This window comes from Protopterus annectens, chromosome 16.part0, assembly GCF_019279795.1.
Source record: "Protopterus annectens isolate FY-2018-M chromosome 16.part0, PAN1.0, whole genome shotgun sequence".
In the NCBI taxonomy this organism is placed as follows: Eukaryota; Metazoa; Chordata; order Ceratodontiformes; family Protopteridae; genus Protopterus; species Protopterus annectens.
Genome location: NC_056750.1, coordinates 387002290 through 387030142, shown reverse-complemented (window position 1 = coordinate 387030142; position 27853 = coordinate 387002290). Strand labels below are relative to the sequence as shown.

General features: G+C 37.6%; 1 protein-coding gene across 5 annotated transcripts in view; it reads right to left on the bottom strand.

The window, feature by feature from the left end:
- Positions 1-27853, bottom strand: part of LOC122790699 (dual specificity testis-specific protein kinase 1-like) — a 1196153-nt gene that overhangs the window by 789120 nt on the left and 379180 nt on the right. For all 5 annotated transcript variants that reach the window (XM_044058245.1, XM_044058246.1, XM_044058247.1 and 2 more), the window contains one exon: positions 4030-4062. The gene's annotated coding sequence lies outside the window, so the exon portion shown is untranslated. The remainder of the gene's footprint in view (positions 1-4029; positions 4063-27853) is intronic.

Sequence of the window (27853 nt, the reverse complement as noted above, 5' to 3'; positions counted from 1 at the left end):
AACTATTATTTTGCGTTTAAATCACTTTTGCATACCTCTTGCAGCATCTTTTACTGGAAAGCAGGAATTAAAAAGTATACAACACAAATGAGAGAGTATATTGAATGGTGACTGCATTGTACTAAAGCTTTTTATAGAAACACATGACAGTGTTTATAGATAATTATTTCAAACTATGTTATGTCACTTTTTAAACTATTTTTATATTATATGTACAATACAATTTTTAAATATTATTAGTGACATAATGAGGCACTGAATATGTAGTATGTAGGAGTGATTTTATTCAAGCACTGAGCACCTTACATGTTTAATTGATTGATTTACTAGATGGTATGACTGGTTTTATATATATATATATATATATATATATATATATATATATATATATATATATATAATACCCAGCATGAAATTAATGTATGTGTTCTGACGAAGTCTATTTGAAGTAGATGAAAGCACTTAACAAGGTTTGAAGGGGTTCGTTTTGTCAAATAAAAAAGTGTTTTAACAAGAACTTTGGTGTATTCTGTGAGTCTAGACACCCAGCACAGCGAACGGAGTTTTGGTGTATTTCCTTATTGTGTTGACTTTCGTTGACAGAAGTTGCATTTAAAACTTGAAAAGTTGATAGAATAACAGGTTTGCATTAGCATGAATTTTTCTGAAGGGTATGAAGTCTGAAACTCAAATATCTATCATTAATTTCTAACTTCAATCTTTAATGATTTGCCACTAATTTGCATAAAAAACATAATTTTATGAAAAATGGACCAAAAATATGAGGCAAAAATCTGGACATTCTGCGAAAATCTGTACAGTTGAGAGGTATGTTGCCCATATTGTTTCATTCTTGTCTTGCTCAGTAATCTAACTGCCTAGTTAAATGAATGCTATCAATCTTGAAGTCACAGTCTGCCTTTTTAAGCACTACTGTTTTATTCTGACCATTCTCTTCTTGGTTAGTACTGTTCAGCTAGTACTGAGTTGGAGGGTACAGTGACATGGAGGTAAGGAGCAAAGATCTACATACAGTTAACCTAAGGGGCAGATACTATAGTTAGAACATAGGGTTCAACTATTATTTTGTGTTTAAATCACTTCTGCATACCTCTTGCAGCATGTACCCTTACAAGTATATGCTGCAAGAGGAAGTGTAAGAAACAAAGCAAAGCAAAGTAAGAACCCGTTCAATCTGGGAACAGATGAAACTGCATATTTGCCAAAACAATTATGAGCCATGATTCTCTATTTTTTATATATTTTCAGTTAGACTCATTGGCCACTAAAAATAAAAACAAACAAACAAACAAAAAAAAACAATTAAAATTAGGTGCAAGTCAGTGAACACTGAAACGCTGACATAAAACAAGCAAGTAATATTAGTAACAAACAGCTTTAAAGTGGACATTTAACATAACCCACTTTTTAAAGCCATAACAAATTTCATGTAGTGCTTATTTTAACTGTTTGTATTTCTGAATAAAAAAATGTGTGCTTATATTTCCGAATCCAATAAAAAGTAGTATAAATAATAAAAATTAGACACATGGCTGCCCTCAGTGTTTGCCAACAAGTACAGTCAGCAATTAAATTAGGACTGCCCTGAGCTAAAGAAAGCATGCATTATGACCTTTTGATATTGTATTTTCCCACTTTTTGTTGCTCGGTTCTGTATCTTTGTTTTCTGCCTGAATGTTCAGTAAAACATATTACAAGGGAAAATGCATACTAGTGACTAATGAAGAACATAAATCACCAAGTATATAGCTTTTTCTATCTTTCCCATGACCCTTTTCTTCTCCATCAGCCTAACATTTGTCAAAAGGTTATGTGCAGACTACAGAAGACAGAGTAAAATATAAGGTATTGAAGATATAATGAGACCTATCACTCCTTAAGAAATAAGGGGGTAGTTTGTTATACATCTATCTGTATATGTGTATATATACATATACACAGGCACACACAGACATATATATATATATATATATATATATATATATATATATATATATATATATATATATATATATATATATATATGTACACACACACACACACACACACACACACACACACACACACACACACACACACACACACACACACATATATACATGTATATGGATGTCCTCTGAAATATCAAAGTACACAACAACAAATGGTTAAACAGTGATCCCAAAAGATTGAAAGCCAAACAAACAAACAAAAAAAAAACTCATGTTTTTTGCACCACTCCATGTGGGGGTCTGTGCTCCCACAACCCCTGTTAATTTTATATATACCAATTCTAAGATCACTCCACAGAGGGTAAAAGACAAATTCTCTGATTCCCACAGTTTACAATCTCACACGGACTTGCAGCCAGTAGAAGTGATCAAATGAGTTTTGATCCTCTCTGCTAGCATAAAAAATGTTCAGCATTGCAGAAGTTCAAGTATGCTTCCATCCATCCAACCATCCACAACCCCTTTTCCCATTTTTGCACATGGGGTTGGGATGTCACTTCAACAGTGACAATCATCTAGAGCAAAGGATTACATTGCCATGTGGCTAGCCCGGCCACAGTACACACGCGCACACACACACTTATGGCCAATTTAGAGTGTCCAGTCCACCTACTGCATGTCTTTGGAATGTGGGAGGAAACTAGAGCACCCACACAGATACAGGGAGGACATGCAAACTCTGCACAGATGGCACCCCAGGACAGAACTGAAGCAGAGAACCTCTTGCTGTGAGGTGAGAGCACCATCCACTGTGCCACTGTTTCATACAGACACACAATAGTCATAGTAAAGTATTCCAACTTATTTTGTGTATGTGTATACAAGTCTTGCAAAGTCAGATTAAAGACTGTTTAAAAATAAAAATATGATAAGAGCACTTTCATACAGCACCACCACCAGCAGTTATAGACAATTTGTTGACTGTGTACATCCTGTATGTTGTTCTTCTTTTGGCTTTTCCCAGTTAGGGGTCGCCACAGCGGAACTCCAGTCCGCTAATGATTGGCTTAGATTTTTTATGGGTGCCGAGGTGCCAGCTCGATGCCCAACCTTCAGCGAAGGCACGCCCATTTTATGCATGTCTTTCGAACACCACTCGACCACGGGGAGGACATGCAGACTCCACACAGAAGGTGCTCCAGCCGAGAATCAAACGGGTACATCCTGTATAATATGAAGAAATAACTCACAGTACTTTATTGGTGGCTTTAGCTGAATTACATGAAATTGTATAAAGGTTCCAGCATCACACCCTAAGACCCAGCCATGACAGCACAATTTAAATAGGAGAATATTTGTGATGAGAGCATAAAAGTCATATTCAGCTTGCAATACATGCCAAGTCAATATGCACAAACTCTGTAGAAGTAAAAGCCATCTGAATAATTGCATATTAAAGAGAACTATTACTAATGCACAATCTCTGCAGAAGTAAAAGCCATCTGAATAATTTGCTACTAAGGAGAATTATTACTAATGCATATGTTGATGGTGGCAAGCAACAGTGCATTTCAGTGCTTCATATACACATGCAGTACCTATTGCTCTTGAAGAAGAGATGGCTTATGTTGAATTAAAATGGTGTGCTGGTGATATTGCCATAACATTTCCTGAACTAGATCAGTTATGCAACAGAGAATGGCTGGCAAAAAACAATCACAGGCTCATAGGTAGTTGTTAGGCGTGCAGTACAGGAACCCATTAAGGAGTCCAAATTCCTCATTTCCCCAAAGTGCTGTCTGGTAAAGTGACTTGCTCAAGGTCACATACTAACTAAATGAAGGTAGCAAGATTCAAGCTCTTCACCCTTGGCACAGGAAACAGTTTATTAACAAGTCAGAGCTTTCTATGCTAACAGCCAGTCATAGCAGCAGTTTTTAACTAAATGCAGAAACCCTTCACAATCCAATTTTGTAGAGAAAACTGTATTACAACAACATGCAACAATGACTTCACAATGAATACTCAAGATCAGACAGTTTTGAACATCAATCCATATAATGCAGAATATACTGACCTGATAAATGTCCTTCAAAACAGTTGCTGGAGGCTGTAAAGAAGGGAGTACAAACATATGTTACTAAAATGCAACATATTTAGACTATATTACAAAATACAAACCTGTCAATGAGTTAAGTCATTCTTTAGTGCAATTAATGAAGTAAAATAAAGGAATAAATAAATAACTAAAGACACTATATATGTTACAACAGTTTTTTGTTCAATAGCCCACAAGTCATTCTTCTTCTTCTTTCGGCTTTTTCCCGGTTAGGGGTCGCCACAGCGGATCACTGTCCGCTCATGATTGGCAGTGGAGTTTTACGGTGTCGAGTTGCCAGCCCAGCGCCCAACCTTCCACAGAAGGCACACACATGCACACACTCACACCTAAGGCCAATTTAGAGTGTCTTTGGGATGTGGGAGGAAACTGGAGCACCCGGAGGAAACCCACGCGACCACAGGGAGGACATGCAGACTCCACACAGAAGGCACCCCAACCGAGGATCGAACCGGAGAACCTCTTGCTGTGAGGCTGCAACACTAACCGCTGCACCACCGTGGCCGCCCAATAGCCCACAAGCCATTAAAAAATCAAAAATATTACTGCCCACAACATACTGCTTTTTTTTGGTGGGGGGGAGTTACCACTGAATAGTAAACTGGCTACCTGGAACAGCCCAGTCGATTAGTGTGAGAGGCACTTTTTTTCAAAAAGAGTAGTTACCAGCAGTATCCCCCAAGTATCGGCCCTAGGACGACTTCTCTTAAATATTTACTTCTCTGATGTCAAGGGCCTGTGGCTCATCAGAGCTGTCATTAATCTGATTACTAAACTCTTCTGGAGGGGCTATCATGTAATAACAAGTCATGCCTGGACCACAGCTTAAATCTAAAGGCCAAGAAATGAAGCATATGTGTTATTAAGCAAAACAGGACACTGTGCACCTACCACATAGGTGACACCCATTTGAAAACTAACGTAGCCATTATGGACCTGAGCATTTTCATTGATGATGACCTATCTTTTGATCACCATGTATTCAACACTCTTAGGAAATTGTTTACCTTGCCAGAGTAATCAATACAGGTATAGGCCTGATGAGGAAAGAATGGAGTATAATGGCCCCTTTACTATGTTTGTATCAAAGTATGTGATCCAGCCTGAGAGAGTGTAGTATTTCCATGCTTAGGTAATAATAGGCATGCCTTCCTTCTGATACCAAGACTCATTTAAAGTGTGTTTCCTACAGACTTTTAAGAGGTGACCCCAGTCTAGCTGCAGAGCCTGGAAGCATTCAGTCCTATGTGCCCTCCTGCACACACACAAAACTAAAAATACCCTTATCACCCATTCAAGAGATCTTAACTTCCACCCAGATATTAATAAGATCTAATGGTGAGATAGATATATATCCCACAGAATCCCTTTGTTATGGAATATACCTCCTTTTTATGTGAAGCAAATAGTTCACTCACCATCTTTCGCTATAACTGGGATGAGTGGACGGAAAATTGTAAATTCACCTTGGCATGACCCTCAAGCCCTCATTGAAAAGGGTCAAAAATTAACTTAATCATGCCAATGGGCATCTATGATTTGGGGAGTTATGGCTAGGCTACTAATGGTCCTCTGGATCAACAACCTAATATTGATCAAGAAACATGACTGCAGGATGCCTACATCTCATTTTTGACCTCTCTGTGCCTTCCCTATTATCAAAAAGTTATCCTCTCTGACATCATTTAGTACAGGTTTGACCTAACTGAATGGTTGACAATGTTGTATAGCTTTAGCATATTCCTCTAGACTCAAAAGAACTGGATCATGGTCACATGCCTAGTAACAACCTATGTTAGTATTGTTGAAAAAGCTAATAAAAGTATTTGAAAAAATAAACATGCTGGTTAACTGGCTACACTAAACTGCCCATATATGTATTGCATTTATCATCTGAAAAATGTCTGTGGACCAGTTCTTGTAGATGATTAACAAATGATAGATTGAGAGAGAAAGAGAGATAAAACACAAATGTTATCCTGATGGATGTAAGGGCAAAGCTTTAAAAGTATTTTTTTTTACATGGAGTCAATAAAATTACGTAGAATGAAGCCTTCATTTCATTTCCTCAGATTGTGCAATGCCGTAGCGGATTGTTTAAATATCATAAATAAATGTTTCATCATTCTGCTGTATAATATATATTATTCTGATGTACCTTTTAAATGTGAAATTTCCAATGACATTTTCTGCATAAATACTGGTTTGCACTGTGGAAGTGCTGTTCATTTTGTTTTTTTGAGCATATTCTGTTCATCTCCCATTTGGTCTATTCATAGTATGAAAATTGTTAGCAGCAGGAACCAAAGACACTGAAAGCCATGCTTTGAATAACCAAATAACCACAAAATCTTTACAGTGTCTTCAAACAATTAATGCAGTCTCGGCCTTTGAGCTGGAACATGCGCAGCATAGGATGTAAAGTGTTACAGCGAGGAGAATATGCATCAATGCTGGCTTGTTTATGCATTTACTGATGCATTTACATCCTAGTTAGAATTCAACCCATGAAGCATTGCAAAAGTATACCTTGCTGATTATAAACTAAACATGATGGAAACATAGCAGAATGCTACCAAAGTATGAGCAACAAGAGAAAAAGTATGGTTAATGAACAAGTTTAAATCCAACCAGTGAGTGAATTTCATCAGAATATCACACTAGGTACATAGCCAACTTAAATAGCAATTACAACCTCACTATGTAATGAAAAATATCACATGACCAAAATCTCAAACATTCGAATAGACTAAAAACATTAAAATGCTAGAGGAAAACATCAAGAACAAGATTATAAAAAGGAAAAAAAACATGGAAACGTGGAAAATTACACTTCTAACAATTGGTAGCACCAAGTCGCAGAATGCTGGATAAAGAAATACATTTGTTCAAACCAGGGAATACTCTGGCATTTAACTGGAGTTGCCAGACCAATTATCCATATTCTAATGTCCAAAAAGGGGAAGATTTTACAATGTCTTCATCACTAATACAGCACAATTTTAGTGCATACTTCTTCCATTCCAGTTTCCTTACCTTTCATCTATCCTCCTCAATGTTTTTTCCTCAAACACTTTCTTATTCTGCCAATACATCTTTGTCCCTTCTATTTTTGTTATATAATAATCCTTCTCATCTGAGAGATTGTCCAGAGTGTCATCTTCCCCATCTACAGCTCTGATTTTGATATAAAACAACTGTATCCTTCTAGTGCTCTGAAAAGGGCAGAAACTGAACTTGAAATACTATGTCCATTATAACTCTTGCCATTCTCACAGATAAAAAGCTTGAGATTGTTACCTTAATGAGTGCCATTTGTCACTTGTGTACTTGCTGTGTTTTTGTTTTTCGTTTTTGTTCTTCTTTAATTTTTAGGATATATAATGACAGGATTGGGGAGTGGTAGCCTGCTGCAGCTTAGTGGGTTATGATTCATAATTTTCTTGGACATCTTAGTTAAGTTAGCCACACTGAATGCTGCTTGTAGTCTGCACGCTGGTAGAGAGGATTAAGGCTCTGAACTGTAAATGAGCTACTTCCTGTACTCAGAGCTACAGTATTTCATGCCTTCCACCTCTACTTGCCTCCTGTGGGACTGAGCAAGTCACTTAACCAGACAGTGCTCCCATGCCCCCCCCTTAAAAGGATACTTCTGTCCAGTGGTAACAAAAAATATGTATGGACGGCACAGTGGTAGCATTGTCACCTCACAGCAAGAGGTTCTCCAGTTCGATTCTCAGCTGGAGTGACATCTGTGTGGAGTCTGCATGTCCTCCCTGCATTCATGTGGGTTTCCTCTGGGTGCTCTAGTTTCCTCCCCCGTTCAAAGACATGCATCTGGAGTGTTTCTCCCCAGCCCTCCACTGAAAATTGGCTACGTTCTAAGTTGGACTTTCTCTGTTAACAGATATAAAATAAATAATAAATACATGAATAAATAAATGTACATGGTGAATATGTCAACCCTTAATGCAATAAGTCTAGAGGAATAGCAAGTTTATCCTACAAGAATATGTTTTTCACAACTGGATGTTTATAAGGTCACAAATGTTCCCAAATACTAGTAAAACTTCAAAGGATTGGGTTTAGACTTACTTTAGGTTCTTTTAGGTACCTTTTGAAATGTATTTAGTATCTCTTCTTTTATCTTGTGGTTTGCCTCACTTATAGACTGATTAAATTCTTTTAGCTGGTGATTTTAACACATTGTTGGAGAGCATGTCATATGACTTGGCACACTTGCTGTTAGGCATTCTAAGTTACTGAAAACTCATACTGCTGGAGGTTTAAATAGTTTTTGGAACCTGGCTGCATTTATTTAAATTTGTAGTACGTGTTCAACAAACACACTGCCTTACTGGCATATGGATAATAGTGACCTGCTTCCCTAACTCTGGAAATCTACCAAAGCACATAGCTCCTTCCCCTGCCTGTTTGCTCATATGATATACCAGTAACCTGATAGTAAAGGGATTGCCTTTCAAACCCACATACAGAACCATTTCTGCCTCTAGTGCCACAATAAGAGAAGGATCTCTGAGAAGACTGTATCTTTCTCTGCATTTTCAGCTGCAGAGCTCAGATAAAAAACCCTTTTGGGGTTTATTTCCCCCTCTCTGCCTTTTTCTAAAAGTGCTTGAATCATATGTTCTGCTCCTTTGACTTTTTTCTGACTGGAAATGTTGTATATGCTTTTGTTTTTATTTTAATTAGCAAAATATAGAGTGTAACAGAACCATGAGAAGTAGTAAATCTGCTTATTTCACTAGTAAAAGCTTTTGCAGTAGAATTGCTCAAGCATGAAGTAACAAAATAAAAAGCAAGTATAAAACTTATCTTTATATAATAAAACTAAGGCAAACAGTGCAAATCACATGATCAATTAAACCATTGTGCAATTAAAACATTTAAATGCATAGGTATTTTAATAGATACTTAAAAAATAATCTACATAGATATATATAGGATCATATACAATATGTATACATACAAACAAATAGCATTTTGTGCATATATTAAAAGCTTCAAGTACATTCATATATATGACTATATGGGTCCCCTTCACATGGTCGACTTTTCATAAAGTCGACTTTCATATGACCAAGACCATATGATCAACTTTTGAAAAGCCGACCATGGGGAACCGCTATCCCCGCACAGTGCGGAATGGGAAAATTTCCCACTTCCGCACTGTAGTGTGATCTCAGAGTTGGTATATTTAAGTTATGGGGGGGCAGAGCCCCCCTGCTAACAGTTTAAGGTAAGTGTTTGTTGTGTGTTTATGTTTACTTTACATAGTCGGCATTCTGAAAGTCGATCATATGGTCTCGGCCATATGAAAGCCGACTTTCTAAAATGTCGACCATGTAAAGTAGACTTGAATATATACATATATAAAATTGCTTATTTCTAAGATCTATTAACTCTGGTTTGTGAGTATAAGCATCATTTAGGCCAGGTGGATATCGAGCTCAAATTCTTAGTATCCATTTATTTTCTTATCTTTCTGTACAATTTTTCTTGTCACCTCCTCTAAAATGTGTGGGGATAGAATGTAAAATCAAAAATTTGTGTGTGTCATCTCTACCTGCTATAGGTTTATAAAGGGAATTGGTGTCTATTTTCCTTCTTATGTCTGAACAATGGTTGCAAATTCTGTCTTTAAACCTTTGATTGGTCTTTCCTATATAATATACAAGACATTTTGAGCACTTTGCCATGTGTATTAAATCTCTTCTGTTGCAGTTTCCATAAGCTTTCAAATAAAAAGTAGTATTCTTCACTGGATGTACTATAGTATTTATATATATATACTATAGTACATAGTATATATATATATATATATATATATATATATATATATATATATATATATATATATATACAGAAAGTGCAATTATTACATTTAAAAGTTCCTTTTTTCTTGGTAACATCTTTTGTTTTAATTTGCTCTTTATAACACAAAATAAAGTGTAACATGTTTTTATAACTAAATTCAGGGCCTTTACTAACTTTTTCCCTTAACTCAGGGATGTGTGTTAACATTAACCAATGTTTTTAATGACATTTTTTATATGAAATGCATTACGATCATCAGTCAAAATATACCTACAACCAACATTTTTTTGTCTTTGATTTTAGATCATTCTTACTTTCTTCAGAAAAAAGGGCTTAAATTTGCTATTTCTTTCTTCCAAAACTTTATTTTTAAACTGATGTATTTCTTTCTTATAATAGCCTGTATTACTAAAATATAATGCCATTTGTTCTGAGTATTCATAATGTCATACTGTATATTAAGTCTACTGATCCTTGCCATCTGATTCTGAACTATGTTGTTAAACATAAAACTGGGATGCATAATGTCCCTTGCCAAATAAGGACATTTTTAAACATCTTTTTCAAACATAATAGTATTTAGGATACCTTTAGCGTGTTTCTTTAAAATTATAACTAAATGGTCTAATTGTCTATAGTGTACGTTTTTCTTAAATTTAAGAAAATATGTTGTAGTATGTAAATACAAAATAAAGTCATTCAACTCATAAAGAGAGCCATTCCATAAAAAGAACAGGTTATTGACAAACCTATTATAGAAAACTACATTTTTAAGAAAAAATATTGGAATCAGAGAAAATTGCATCAACCTCCCAACTATTCATCACAATACTGGCATAAGTATTCACCACTGCCTAGCCAACCACTTCCTTATAAACATGGCCCTGAAACACAAATACATTATTCTCTAATACAGTTTTCAACATATCAGATATTAAATCCACATCAATATTTTTTAATACAGTTTGTTTCAAAATATAATCTTTAACCATTTTTATACCTTCATCATTAGGGATACAAGTAAAAAGTGAGTCAACATCTAAGGTAACCATATAACAGTGGTATGATCTAATGTCTACTTGTATAACTTGCAAAAAGTCAGTACTATCTTTAATAATAGTCTAAAATGTACTTAACACTTGTTTAAGTTGATTTTCCATATATTTAGAGATAAGTTCAGTTGCTCACCCCCTTGCTGACACTATTGGGTGTAACGGAGGGTCACTAAGGCATTTATGGAAATTAGGAATACAATAAATAAAATGAATTATAATATCTTGTGTTATATTCCCCTGCTTTAACATATTAATAACCTACATTTTTACATATTTGCCAATGTTTTTACCTTTTCAAAACTAATATGCTTATAGTCTGCAGTATCTAACATTGAATACACTGTACTTACATAGCTTTATCTAAAACTACAACACCCCCCTCCCTTATCAGCAGGTTTCACTTTATATTCTTTTTTGAAGTTATGAAAGCCTTTTTAACTATCAGTACTATATAAATCATAAATCTCTTTTTCTTCAAGCTTCTCAAAATCTGTGACAATAGAATTTGAAAAAGGCAGAAAAATTCTACTTCTATGATTTTGAACAATTCCAGTTTCATTACAGTCTGTTTACTGAAACTACACTTTTAAATTCAGCTTTCTTACAATTTTAGTTCAGTAGAGCAGTAGATATTGCTTTCAATTTATCAAAATACCAACTAAATGAACCTGAAATTAAAGTTCTAAACAAACTTTTGAACTTTATACCTGCTGATAGTATTGATGTAGCACAATCTTTAACTCAACTAAAATTACAGACATTTATATAGAGGATTTATATAATACCATTAGTAAAAAAAGGTCTTAACTTAAAGAAGACTATCAAGTGAAACAGTCTCTGTAGTAATGAGAATATTGTGGTTAAACCTACTGATAATGGAGGGGGGTGTTGTAGTTTTAGATAAAGCTCAGGTTATTAATATGTTAAAGCAGGGGCATATAATACAAGATATTTTTAATTATCTACATGTTGAAACACCTATAATTCCTTTTATTTCTGGTATTCCTAAGGTGCATAAATGCATTAGTGGCCATCCATTACACCCCATAGTGTCAGCAAGGGGGTGGGCGACACAGCCCATCTCTGAATACCTGGAAAATCAACTTAAGCAGGTGTTAAGTACATCATAGACTATTATTAAAGATAGCACTGACTTTTTGCAACAGTTATACAAGTGGACCTTGGATCATACCACTGTTACTAGTCATATGGTTGCCTTAGATGTTGAATCACTTTTTACTTGTATCCCAAATGATGAAGGTATAAAAAGAAGTTGTCTTACCATAATGTTCCATCTGTGTTGTCGATCTTCATTAATCCTTGACTGTGAGGCTCGGTTCTGAGCTTTGGAACCGACTCATTCATTTACTTCAGCTTGCCTCTTCCAAACTCTCGTGCTAGGCTCTACCTGTAATGGTCCTCTCTAAATTACCTCAGATCTAGTTTGCTTCAGATAGTGGTAGACAGATAGTAAATAACAAGAAGAGACCAGATCTGTGTCCCTATTATGAAGCCAGTTTTAGGAGTATTCGATCCACTAAGAGTCTCAGGCTGGGGGAAGATGGTGGTGGGGGGTATCAATGATTAGTGAAGATCCACAACACAGATGGAACATTATGGTAAAACATAACTTCTTTATCTGATGTGTCAATCTTCACATAATCCTTGACTGTGGGACAGAGTCCCTAGCTACCTGAATTTTGGGAGGTCTCATGGAGGAATATTCCTAAGCACCATTGAACCGAATGATGCACATCCCCTAGAGACCTGATCCAATTTGTAATGAGTGTCAAAGGTATAAGGAGAAGACCATGTGGCTGTTGTGCAGATGTCATCCAAAGAAGTTTTGGCATGAAAAACTTCAGAAGTTGCCACAGCTCTAGTTGAATGGGCTTTCACCGGGCATGGAAGATGAAGATGAAGCCCCCTTGAATGATATATAAATGTGATGCAATCTCTAAGCCATTTAGATAAGGTAACTTTGGAAACTGGGTTAGCTAAGGAAAATGAAGAAAAGGCAACAAATAATTGGTCAGATTTCCTGAAATCCTTTGTTTTGTGAAGATAAAAACATAATTGTCTATGAACATCTAATAAATGTAGACAATATTCTCCTTTACTGGAGAAATTAGGGAAAAAGACCAGTAGTTGCAATGTTTGATTGATATTGGATTCTGTAACTACCTTTGGCAGAAGGAAGGATTAGTCCTGAGGCAAACCCTGTCTTTGTGAAATATTATGTAGGGAGGTTTGCAGGACAAGGCTTGAATTTCAGATACTCTTCTTGCAGAAGTGATAGCTACTAAAAATAAAGTTTTCCAACTCAGAAACTTTAAGTCACATGTAGCAGATGGTTCAAAAGGGAAAAGAGTAAGAGACTGTAGAACTGTGGGTAAATCCCATGGAGCAATGAACTCTTTAAATGAGGCCTTAACATCAGAATTCCTTTTAAAAAGGCTTTACAAAGCGTATGTGACATAAGTGAAGAACCATCAAAACCAGTACAAAAATTGGATATCACAGCTAGATGGGCCCTGATGGTAGAGGCTGATGAGCCAGTTTGATAAAGATCAGCTAAAAAATCTAATATTTTATGCACTGGCACTGTATAAAGGTCCAGAACATTATTAAGAGCCCATCTAGTAAATTTTTCCCCATTTACTCTGGTAAAGTTCCTAGTAGAAGGTTTGTGATGGGCCACAATGATTTGGCGGATGGGAGAGGAAAGGGAAGAATGCTTGGCAATCATGGGAATTGGAGAAGCCATACAGTGAGCTTGAGATGTTGGAGATTCAGATGAACCATTCCTTCTGGATGAGATAATAGATCTGGAGCTGGGTCCAGAGTCCAAGGTTTCCGAATTAGGTGAGGCCAAATGAAGGAAAACCAAACTTGTCAAGGCCAGACTAGGGTAATGAGGATTACTGTGTTCTTCAACCTTTTGGCTTTTCTTAGAAACTGAGATATCAGGAGGGTTGGAGGAAAGGCATACAGGAGACCGGGGGGCTAATCGTGGAGAAGAGTGACTCTCGATGACTCCCCCAGAGGGGGATCAGGGCAAAGTAACTGCTGCACTTGTTGTTCAGGGGGGAAGCAAACAGATCACAGCAAGGTTGGCCCTAGTGACAGAATATCTTTTCCATCTCACAGCATTGAGACACCACTCATGAGGCATTAGAATAGTTCTGCTCAACTTGTCTGCTATCACGCTGGAGCTCCATGGAATTTGCATTGCCATTAGAAAACAGTTGGAAGAAATTGCCCATTGCCAAACTTTGAGGGCTCCTCAACAAAGTGGCTAAGATTTGGTTCCTCCTTGTTTGTTGATGTACCAGACAACCAACATGTTGTCCTTTTGAACTGCCACTCTTCCCAGTGGAAGGGCATCTTGAAATTCTTGCAACACGAAGAGCACTGCCCTCAACTCTAGAACACTCATGTGGAACTTGGCCTCCAGTGGGGACCAAGTGCCTTGGACTGTCCTTCCCAGATAATGGCTCCCTCACCCTATCCGGGAAGCATCCATGGTCGCTATGGCTTGGAGCTGAGGAAAGGTGAAAGGATGGCCCAAACGTATGTCATTAGAATGGAGCCATTACTACAATTCCTGTTTGCAGTGATTGGTGATCAAGATGTGATGCAACATTGGCTGATTCATTAATGACTACTGGGAGGCCAGAAGCCATTTGAGAATTTGCATGTGATATCTGGCTAAGAGAACTAGAGTAATTGAGGATGCCATTGAGCCTAGTGCCTATAGGATTAGTTTGTCTGGAATACTTTTGTTCTGAATAATATAGCTGACTTGTGATCTGATCTTTTTGAGCCTTTCTACTGGGAGTGAAGCAAGTACTGTAACTGCATTTACCAGAGCTCTGATAAATTCCAGCTGTTGTGTAGGTTGTAGATTTGACTTTTCATAATTTATTGATATGCCTAAAGAATTGCAAAGATGCATAATGTAATCTCTTGCCCATTCTAGTTGATGCCTGGTGGTAGCAGTAAGGAACCAGTCATCAAGATAAGGAAAATCTTGAAATCTCTGCAGTCTGAGATGAGCTGCTACCACTGCCAGGCATTTGGTAAACATCCTGGGGCTGTGGTGAGACCAAAGTGCAGTGCTCTGAACTGGAAATGACTGTCTCCCAGCCAGAAGCACAGGAATCTCCTGGAGTGTTTTTCCATTTTTATATGGTAACATGCATCCTGAAGATCTATAGAGCACATCCAGTCACCTTTTTCCAAGAATAGAAGTATTGACTGTACTGAGACCATCCGGAATTTGGTTTATTAAACTGTCTTGTTGAACTGGCTGAGATCCAAAATGGGTCTGCAGTCCCCTATTTTTTTGGGCACTAAAAAGAATCTTGAGTAAAACCTGGATCCTATTTGGTCTGGTCCCTTCTTGGATGACTCTTTTTTTCAAGCAGTCTTTGAATTTCTATGACTGCTGCTTCCCTGTGACTGGGTGGAACATCCAGGAGACTTTTTTGTACTTTTAGACTTGGTGAAATGGGAATGATGTAGCCTCTGGAGATGATTCCCTGCATCCCATTTGTCCAGTGTCATTTGTAGCCAGGAATATTGGTGCATGGATAATTGTCCCCTGTCTGCCTTCTGAGTAAAGCAATTGGGCTTCCATTCAGGAGTGCTGATAGGCATTACCAGGGAAGGAATCTTTGGACTGCTGATTCTGTGGGACACATCTGCCTCTAGGATGGCATCTTCCATTATTACTTCCCTCTCTGGCCAGGGGAAAGTCCTTGCCACATGAGTCCTGGAAAGGCCATTGGGATTTTTTGAACCAAAGCCTTTCACTTCTCTGGTTCCTAGAACAGGGCCATTGAGGAGTAGAGACAAGTACCCCCACAGCAGAAAGAGTCTTCCCATCCTTCTCACATCTGACCAGTGTGTCTTTAAACTTGGGTCCAAACAGGGATGTTCCGTCAAATGAAGCGTTGAGGAACAAAGATTTAAATGGCTCCACAAAGTCATACAAGCACATCCAGGTGAGTCTCCTAATGGCAATGGCTGAACCTGCTGCTCTTGTCATCCCTTAGGCTACATGGGCTATTAGCCTGATCGATGAGCTGAAAATTGATCTGAGGGTGGTGAGCTGAGAGGTAACCTTGTCTCATACTCCTTCAGCTACTGCTCCTGTGAGAGTATTTGACAGTTCTTTAATCAGATTTGTCTGCAACCTGGTAAAGTGACCATGTAATTCAAAGACCTGAGAGCGAAGGTCAATGAAGCATAAATGCACTTCCCAAGCCTATCCATGGTCCTAGACTCCTTATTAAGAGGATGGATAGTAGGACTTTCCTCTGCAAGTTCCTTATTTGTGGCTGCTGCTATCACCATGGCATCCATGGGGATGCCCTTAGCCCAATGCTGCTCTTCCTTGGGAGGAGAAAAGATTCAGTCAGGCCTTTTGGGGATCAGTTTGATGGAGTCAGGGATCTTCCACTCCCACTTTGCGATCAGTTTAATGAACTTGTCAGCGGGTGGAGAAATCCAAGAGGTAGAGGGTTGGGCACAAAAAGCCAACAGGTATACCTACTCCTCAAAGGAAGGCTGGAGGGAAGACCAGCGACCCCTCTATTTAAGGATTTCCAGGATGTCCCAGAAGGAAACATCATCAGGGGTGACTTGGGGGAAACCTATCCTTGATCAAAATTGGTATACTCTTTGAAGGACTCCTCCAGGGAGTCTAAGTGCTTCCTCTTGCACTTTTTCCTTGCAGGCACTTCCTCAGGAAGATGTTCCAGGGAAGCATCCAAAGAGGAAACCACCAAGGTGGGTCTGTCCTGAGGCTTTTGTGTCCCCTGTCCCAGGGATGAGGTTAACAGTAGCTCTGGTTGAGGGGATACAGATGTTTGGCCCAACAGGGATGGCAAGGACTGGGAGTCCACAATGGACAAGGCCTTCTCCATGATCTGGAAGGCTATCCTCCCCATAGAGGGATGGGAGCCCAGAACCAAAATAGACTCCTTTGAAACCATGGTCCCACCCTGCGCCAAGGAGGCAGTCCCTGAAGCAGAAGCCTGGGTCAAGCCAAGGAAAGTTGAAGCACCGAGAGGCATGGAAGCTTCCAATAAAAGGGAAGTCAAACCCTGCTTCTTGGAAATGGCAATGAAGTCTTGATCCCGGGAGACCTCCGATTCTGAAAAACGTGAGGAGTTCAAGTCAATTCTCAGTTCCAGAGAAGAGGATTTTACCAGAACAGAGACAATCATAGCTGGGAAGGTCAGTGCCAGTGCTCCAATGACTTAACTGGAGTTGGAGGAGGAAGATGATATAGTGTTGATGTAGTACAGGTCCCGGTGCCAACTTGGCTGGGAACAGAAAAAGATGGTAATCCCCTTGCCATCCAGAGCTGGTCCACCAGCCTTATCAATTCTGATTCCGAGAGGCTAATAGTGGACCAAACAGATGATGTAGAGGGAGGGCTAGGTGGTCATTCCTTAAATGGATTGACTGAGGGAGAATACCTAGATCTTGGAATAAAAACTGTTTTTGCCTGCACCAGGTCAGAGAAAACTTCAGGTGACAAATAATTAGTCATCTTTTCAGAAATAGTAGTAGTGAGTGCCGAGTCTGTCTTGCCTATCAGTGATGACACAGTAGGTTGTTTTGGTATCTTTTATCGTGGTTCCAAAAAACTGCTCGGTACTGAGTGTGACCGTTTCTTCTGCTTAGAAGAGCAGGATGAAGAACTGGCTTCGGTCTTAGATCCAGAAATAGTATCTTCAAAATCACCTTTTACTAAGCCTTTTAATATCAGTTTGTTTCTCTCTTCAATTAAGGTTCTAGTGGAGAAACAGTGACATAGAGAACAGTTTTCTTGTAAATGTACTGCACCTAAGCAATAGACACACATGACATGTCCATCTGAATTGGGCATTTTTCTATCGCACTTCTGACATCTTTTGAACCCAGAAATGTCCTTAGAAGGCTTAGCAAGAGAAGCAGGTTTATCAGCCATGGCAAAAAGTAAAGGTTAAAGCTGATAACAGGCCCTCACACACACATACACACACAGAAGAGAAGACAGCAAAGTTCTTTTTTTTTTTTTTGAAAAGAAAAAGGGGTACCAACAATGGCAACCAAGAATACCTAAAAGGGGAAAAGGAGGGTACCAGCAATGGTAATGGTTCACAAAAGAATCTACCTAATGGTAGAGGAAAAAAAGGGAAATGATTACAAACAAACACACACACACACACACACACACACACACACACACACACACACACACACACACACACACACACGGAAGATAGCGAAAGGAGCAGGTAGATAGGGAAAGAGTTTATGATGAAACTAAACACTAAAAATAAATTGCATTATAAAGAGCAAATTAAAATAAAAGAAAATGGTACCAAGAAAAAAGAAACTTTTAAATGTAATAATTGTACTGTCTGTAAGCATATATATATATATATATATATATATATATATATACACACACACACACACACACACACACACACACACACACACACACACACACACACACACACACACACAAATACTATAGTACATCCAGTGAAGAATACCACTTTTTATTTGAAAGTTTACGGAAACTGCAACAAAAGAGATTTAATATACATGGCAAAGTGCTGTAAATGTCCTGCATATTATATTGGAAAGACCAATCAAAGGTTTAAAGACAGAATTATGTAGCCATATTTCAGACATAAGAAGGAAAATATACATCAATTCCCTTTATAAACCTATAGCAGATAGGGATGACACACATAAATGTAAGTTTTTGAGTTCACATTCTATTCCCACACATTTTAGAGGAAGGGACAAGAAAAGTTTTACAGAAAGACAAGAAAATAAATGGATACTAAGATTTAGAACTTGATATCCACCTGGCCTGAATAATGCTTATAATGCTTATAATCTCACACCATAGTTAATAGATCTTAGAAATAAAATTAGATAGTACAATCTTATGTATGTATATATTCATATATATGAATATACTTAAAGAGTTTAGTATATGTACAAAATGCCATTTGTTTGTATGTATACATATAGTATATGATTGTATATATATCTATATAGGTAGTTTTCCAAGTATATTTTATAATACCTAGGCATTTAAATGTTTTAATTGTATAATGGTTTAACTGATCATGTGATTTGCACTATTTTCCTTAGTTTTATTATGTAAAGATGAGTTTTTTTTACTTGCTTTTTATTCTGTTACTTATTGACTGAGGAAGCAGTTGTACTGTGAAAGGTTTTACTAGCAGAGAAAAAAAAAACAGATTTACTACTAAAAGCAGGATAAACAGATTTACTACTACTCGTGGTTCTGGTACTCTTTTTTTTGCTGTTGTTACTACATCTGTGGAGAGGCCAGATTTGCTGCCAGTTTCTTTGTCTTTGCTGTGTTTTTATTTTAACTAGCACAGCAAGGCCTATGCTGCTGATTAAAAACTTCATTTGGAAAACTTGCTGATATTACAGGTTTCTCTTTGGGGTTATGATTATTTGAGGTGATCAAACAGGATTGCAGCATTTTAGACAATTTTTTCATTTGAATCACGATTTTGTATGTTAAACATTTCCAACAGGAATTTTTCATCAGTTTATTATTTATTTCTTGTCTAATATTTTTTTGGGATGTTTATAATCATTTTGCTTATTTGTTAAATCTGGGGACATTTTGTGACATGCATTTCGTGCTTTGATTGTTACTGAAAATAGTGCAATTTCCTCAGTGCAATGTTCAGAATAGTAGCCCTGCAGAAATAGTCTTTAGATTGCTGTTTAGATAGAGAATAGTGGAATTTGTCCATACTTTTATTATGCTGATCATGCATCCAGTATTTGCATTGAGATGGATAATTTCTTGTCCCTTGACTTGATGGATTCAGATACAGTGCTCACCCACCCCACCATCTATCCCTTGTGCACCTAAAAAACAAAGAAATAAGTCAAAAAATCTGCCTCACACAATGGCTTATGATTCCACAGTAGCCTTAAGCAGGCTATAGGACCAGTCATTTTCTTTTTCCCCTGGGTTCCTTGGTGGGATGTTAGTATCACAACTGTGCATGACACAAAGGTTAGACATGTCCTCTGGGGGCTGTATCAGTGCCTGGTTCAGGTACAGGAAAACCAAACTATTTAAGGTACAGGGGAAATCAGGGGTGCAGAATCTGTTTCCAGTTTTCATAATCCTCCCCCAGGGATTATCCCACTAGTGTAATACATGCAAAAAAAAGGACGGAAGACCCACCATGCTGCAGGGCAACAGTCTCTGACTGGGTTAGAGCCATTGTTCAAGTAGTTGATTACAGGATGCAGATCTGGGTTATGAGTAATTTCGGGGCTCACACCCCCTGTTCAACTTGTCCAGAGATCTTGATTTTGAAAGGGATTCAGAATCTGATGTTTTGGAAATGTGAGAATCTGATCAGTCAGCTTCCTTGGAGGATGAGCAGATACAGAAAACCAAACTGATGTTATATTTTTCCCAAATGCTGGCTATATTTGGGGATGTATTTAATTGGGAGCAATCTTTGCCTGTTCCAGGGGTCAGCAGAGTATATGATCTTTGGGAGGATGAGGCCCCAAAAGTGGTGATCTTTCCTCTGTTAATCCCGGAATTGAAGGATAATTTTAGGAAAGCTTGCAATTCTCCTCTGTTGAATGAGTCTCTGTCTAAAAAATTGTCTAAGAAATTCAGGGTGTGCTCAACCATGCGTGGCCTGCAAGCCTCCTTGCCAGTGGATCCTGCTGCTGTGTCCAAGCAACATTTTCTGACAAAAAGACTATGTCTTCATCAAACCCAGTCCCTTCAGATAGGCTAGCCAAGTAGCTAGAATTTTGTGGAAAGAAGCTGGCGCTGTCCAGCACGGAAGCCTTTAAAGTGTTTAACTGCCAGTGTTTTATGTGGAAGTTTTTGTTGAGATGTTTGTATAGTTTAGATGAATTTGCTGCATTGTTACATGCTAAGCAAACCATTCCATGTTGTTTGTCCTCTGGTATTTTTTTTTTTTTACACCTACCATAGCAAGGTGAATCTAGGCAGTGTAAAGATATATTTCACCAGGCCTTTTCCTCTACAGTGGTGTATTGGACAGGAGTGAGTTCTGTCCACATCTTTATGGAGTACTACAAGCTGGATTCCTTTTCTAAATCCAGAGCAGGCTTTACTAGGACAGTTCTCCAGGGGTTCCTGAACTCTTATCCTTCCTCTGCCCTAGTTGGGTAAGGTTTGAGACTCTACTCCTATGTCGTTAAGGTAGTGTACTTGTGGAAAATAGTACAGCTGCACAAGTCCTACTTATCTGTAATGGCAGATGTTTGTAGAACACACTGCCTTACTGGCAGTACTCACATACCACCACCTTGTTTTTGGGTGTACACAGTTTGGGGTTGGAGATGCTGCTGAGTTATGCTCAGTGTCTTTTTTTGATGTGTATGTGTGTGGTTTTTGGTTTAGAACAGTGGGTGCTAGCAAGCTTGTGCTTTCATTTCCTCTTCCTTCTGGACCCTAGGAAACTAAAAGGATCCTGTCTGTGGGTATGAAAGGCAGTTTCTGTACTCTCAGGTGATTAGGCCATCACACACACACACACAGACAAGCAGGCAGAGGAGCTTTGAGCTTCAGTAGACTGCCAGAGACCGGATAGCAGAGCACTACTACCCATATGACAGCAAGGCAGTATGCTCTACAACCATCTACTGCTACAGGTAACTAGGACTTATGCAACTGTACTTTATATTGCCTAAAAGTGCTCTAGAATTTATGATTCTATTTCTCCCCTGCAACATTTGTTCTGAGGCAGTAGATGCTCACAGTCATGAAGAATTACCATCACAACATTGACTGCCAGCTATAAATATTGCAGTGCTGATTACTTCTAAGCCTTACTTGTTAATTGTGACATTATTAGGTTGCATATGAAATCATTTAGAGGCATATTGCAGCTAATCTTTGTATGTAAACTGTGGGCTTCTTTCAAGCTTACTATCTATTGTCTTTAAAATACTGTCTGATTAAGATTTAATTAGAATTTACAATTAAACAGCTGAGAACTTAGACATACTAAATAGGTTGGCAAGGATCATGGGAGAAATATGTAGTTTTAATGAGTGAAACAAATCAGAAAAAGATTCTGTTACATACAATGCAAAAGCAACCTTCCTTATTGTTTAGAAAAAAATCTGTCTTCATGATGAGCGGAATGGAAAAATTCTATTCTGCCTTATTTGTTCAGGAAAAGGACATGAATTATATAAAATAAATTAATATAGGAAATGGCTTAACTCATGATTGCAATGTTATTGTTAGCAGCTTTACATATTTCTACATGTAAATTGTTTCAATTTCTAAAGATTTTCCTATTCAAGAATATGATCAGTTTTTAAATGTTAAAATTTATAAAGTTAAAGAGAGATTCAGGACATAAGTGGACTTTGGATAATCATCTCCGGGAAAAATTTGCACTGAATTTATTCCGCATAATATTGACAATATGTACTAGATCCGAGTAGGTGGCACCATTACGAATAAATTTAGAGCACTGTTGGGTGTTATTTCTTAAGTTTCTCAATGTAGCTAAAGAAGAATTTATAATTGTCATTAAATTCAGATGAAAAATTAAGGTTGTGGACTACTTTCCAAGTTTTTTAAACAATATCTTTCATGTTTTTAGTCAATTTTCTAATGCAATTTATCATTAAAACTAAAGCATACTATCTAAGAAACAGGCAGTCTGTGTTGCCCACCAGTTATAAAACTTTCTGGCAGATAAATTTGCTAGGGATAGAAAGAGCATCTCTTGACTCTTGACCAATTACCTGATGTTAATCAGATCAATGCACCTAATAAGTCTGGTAACAAATTTGGTCAACTTCTTTGTAAAGCATTTTGGTTCTTCACCTAAGTTAAATATATCTTCCACAGAGTATACTTCTCAATAAGTACTCAACTTTTTCAGCAGCTTCTGTTTCTAACTTGTAACCTTGGAACAACTTAATAAATAGTTTCAAGACTCTCCAAACCATGAAAAGCAGATTATTATGGGCTGCATCCCCAGTTTACCATGGTTTGTGATACTTACTTTTCATTGTATTTTTAGAGTATCACTAATCCATATTTGAAAGTGGATTTTTTTTCTTAATACTGTAGAAGACAGCCACCATTATTCCAGTTCTTAAGTATGGAGCAAAAGATAATGTTGAGAACTATTGTCCAATCTCACTGTAGTTTGTCTTCTCTAAGTATTAAAAAAAGCTTTCTCAAAATTAATGTATCATCTTAAAAAGCTCTGTGATCAATGACATGGCTTTCACTCAGGTCACTGTACATACTGGACTACTTGCCATCAATGACCACATTTACAATGCCGCAGATAATTCCATAAAGTTAACTGGAGTAATCTTTGCAGTTCTTAGCTAGATATTTGACTCTGTGCCTAAGCAAAGATTGTTGACATGTCATGTGATATGCAGTTGTAACAGTATTGTTCTTCTCAGGCTTGATTGCCACTTAATCATAGAACATTCAGGGTTTCAGTTGAACAGATGATATTGCCCTATGGTTTTCAGATTATTCATCTTCTTTAATGAGCCTAAAACTGTGACAAGGCCTTCCTCAAATATTTCACTGGTTCAACAGCCTGGTGTAAATTAAAAAATATATATAAACCAATGTATTTTCCTACAGAAAAAGGTTTACACTTTTCCTAGAATACTGGGTTTTAACAGAATCCATTCAAGGTTAGACTGAAACATACTAATTTGTCAAATATGTGGGTATTTGGTTGATCTACTATTATGCCTTTCTTCACGTATTAGTAAAACTGTGCACAAAATTCAAAGGTAGTGTATGGTGTTCCATGATTAATTTGCAATATCAGCAAAAAAGATAAACTAGTTAAGCACTTCAGTAGTGTGGGACCTGACCTTAACAATTAAGCACCCCCCCAAGCACGTTTAAGATCGGTTCTTGCACTAGTAAATAAGAAATGATAGTGCTGGCTAGCAAACTACAGTGGCAGTACTCAAAAAATAGGTTCATTTCTGCCTACAATCTATCCCTGACTTTCTGTCAAAATATAGCTGTGGTGACTACTGATGTCCACAAAGATGAGATACAAGATGACCATCATCAGTGAAGATGCAGTATAGCTGAGACATCTGAATAAACTCTTCAATGGTAAGAAAGTTTTGAATTTTGGTACCCGTATCTCCTTTTTATATCAGCATGTTCTTGTGCTTCAAAGGGTGCATGGTGCACAAGGAAGTTAACCAAAGTATTAGTATACTGGCTGGACATCGGATATCCTTAGGATGATATGTCCTGTATATTTTTTTGCTAATGCAACAGTGGTCTAATAGTGATATAATACTGAGCATCTCCACATTGTAAGGATACCGCCTATAATATGCTATTGTTTCCTTATAATAATGAGGGAGTCTGCAAAGTATCATCATGCAGTCTGTTTCCATAAGCTGTCTTCAGTTTTATCCAGAGTACACTTGCCACTTTATTAATTTTTCTATTCTACTAATTTTTTTCATTATACAGAGAGGTATATCTTTCTATTTTATCCTAACCATACTTCTCCTCTAGGACTTTCCACACCAATTTGTTTCAAATGTAGTTGTTTCAATATGTACCATAATTCTGTTACTGTGTCTGTTCTTCAATATATACCACTAGTTTAGGTGTTTTTTTTTTGGGGCAAGACAGTAAACAATGAGACATATTACCTTTCATAAACTAACATCAGAGTCCTCTTAAAGAAACGTTTTCCTTTTTCTGTCTTTATATAGGTCTTCGCTTTGAGGGTTCACATCATTTGTTTATCTTTTTCCTATCTAATAGCCAAAATTCTCATTTACCTCTTTTAATGCGAGTTGAACATTATGGCAGTGCTTTCATTTTTGTATAAATTCTAGGTACTGCTCAGATTTGCATCCTAGGATTGTATTAACTAGTAACATCAGTATCTGCTTGTACTGTGATGAGCAATTGAATTATTTCCTCATTTGGATGTGCTTTCCAGTTGTCTGCAACCACCATCACAAAGCAATGAACTAGCCTGCAGCATAGGTCATACAAGTGGCATGTCTGTGTGTCAATAAAAGACAGCAATGTTGTGTATGACAATGCATATGCAAGCCTATGATATCACAAATGTACATATACAAGGCACTTGTTCACAATATTCTGCTGTTTTGTGTGGTATTTCTTCTGCTGCATACAGGGTCCTTACTGAACTGTCATGAACTTCAGTGAAAGAAATGTACAGTGATGTCACATTAGCAAACACTAATGCTACACAGACTGTTGTGGCATCATAAAAATGTATGTGTAGTTACAGCACTGCCTCTGAATCCCAAGTAGGTCTTTAATTTGCTTATTCCTGTGCACTAGTTATGCAGAGGAGGAAGCGTGCCTCTAATATTAGATGTTTATTACTACTTAAACATGTATTTATTGTATGGTAATACGACACATGCATAATGTTCCTGAAACCATTCTACCAAACTCAAAATAAAGCATTTATAGTATTTGACAATCTGCCTGCCTTTATTTGTCAAAGGTGAGAGAATACTAAAAGTTATATAAAAAATAATTTACTCATTACACATTCAGTGCTGTGATATACTTAAACTGTACCCTATGGTGAATGACATATAAGCTGTATAAATTCTATGCCTGTTAGATTTCAAAGAATAAAGCAAAACTAATAATGAAGCAAATATGAAAGGAAAAGAAGACCTTGTTCCCAATAAACACAATATTTGGTGCAGGCTAGCTCACTACAGATTTGCACAGTGTTAAACTAGATTTGTTTTACAGTTCAAAGATTAGTAAATGTGTCTACAGCTTCACTAATAAAAGATAAATTATGGAACATTTGAGCTGAAAACCAGCATGCGAATACTTCTTAAATGAACCAAATAATCAAAGCCAAGCCAATATGCATAAGTGCACTGCCTCTTTTCAGTTATATCCATGGATGTTTGTTAGGCTGAAGCTATCAGGAGTGCATGCACACTTATATAACATAGCTAGTAAACCACCCTCACTCACAGACTCTCACAGGTGGGAGTAGCTAAAAGTGCAGAACAAGTTTTCTATTACAGAGTAGCATTGGTGAGACATAGTATTAGACAGTGATGCTCACAAACAGATCAGCCAGGATAGGTATGTAGCAGCACTTAGGACTTCTTATGAGTGGGCATGCATAAAAGCACAGACCATCATGCTTTTTCTTTCAGACTAGCAGGGGTGGAACTGTGCAACAGCACTAGAAAGTGGCACAAACAAACATCACACAGGATGAGAGTGTATATCAGCACCAGGCTATGCCTTCACTTAAATACAAGCATAAGTGAGAGTGCATAACAGTACCAGATATGATTCACTCACACACCATCCAGGGTGGGAGAGTATAAAAGCACCAGACAGTGGATGCCTGTTGAAATTCTGAAAGACTATAATCATAGCCTCAGAATAGTGGAACTGAGAGTGAACATGGTTTACATATTTACTAAGTTTGAGGTTGCGGTACTTAAGAGCATTCTTCCTACTCCAATGTATATCAGTCTTGGAATTAGTATATATAATGAGCCAGGATGTGGGGGGTTATAGCGGAAGGCTTTGCTCTCCCCTCTTTTTTGGGCTACAGATTATTTTTTGAAATGGTGGGACTCCCAAGATTGGGTCTTACCCTTCTGGTAGTGAGCCCCAGACAGCAACCTTTAAACACAGACAAGCATGGGCAAGAAGTTGCAACGACAATATGCCATGCCCCTTAATCACAAAAAAATATATGTGGGAATTTATAACAACTTCAGTCACCAGCCCTCACTCATGGACCATCATGGGCAAGTCTATGCTCTAACAAGCAAGGTCACTCTCTTACAAACCATCACAGGTGGGATTATATAACAGTACCAGGCAATGGCTCCCACTCACATACCATCATGGTTAAGAACATGTAAGAGTACAATGCAGTGTGTCTCAGTCATGACTGTTATAGGCGGGAAAATACAGCTGAGTAAGAACTTACCATAGCAGTAGTCATTGTTGTATAACCTGGATGTCCTGGTGGGATACAAAAGACTTAACCTTCCATAGAGCCATATGTCTGATGTATGACCTACGCCTGCAGTCATATGGTACATAAACAGATGCATGAGCATAAAACCTCAGACCACCTCTAAGACAGGACATCTGTAGACACCTGGGGAAGTAGAATAATATGTGATCTAAGAGAGGAAAAGACAGAAAATGGTTCCCTTTCAGTCCCAGGAGGAAAATAAGTTTAGATAATGGGGCATGGCAGGGTGGGAAGGAATACTGCAACAGTGATCAGTAGGGCATTTGCTGTTATACATACATATAATATTTCATGCATGGGCCCAGTGATCAGTAGGGCATTTGCTGTTATACATACATATAAATATTTCATGCATGGGCACAGTGATCAGTAGGGCATTTGCTGTTATACATACATATAACTATTTCACGCATGGGCACAGTGATCAGTAGGGCATTTGCTGTTATACATACATATACATATTTCATGCATGGGCAATAATGCCCTTCTAGCCTCCCAATATATCAAAACAGTTGTTCCCAAAGTATGCGTTCAGGCTGTTCTTAATATGTAAACTGGTGCTTGCTTTAATGTAATTTAGTAGCCTAGTCTATGCATCAGCTACTCACTAAGAGAACCAAATCTCATTCATACAGAATCTCCTACATGGGCTGTCTGATGATTCTCTTCTACTTCATTATAACCCCAAACATTCCCAGAGGGAGTTGTGTCGAAATGTCCTGTATACTTGAACAAGGTCTCTGCTTAAATATCAATAAATCACACTGTATACAAGTTCAA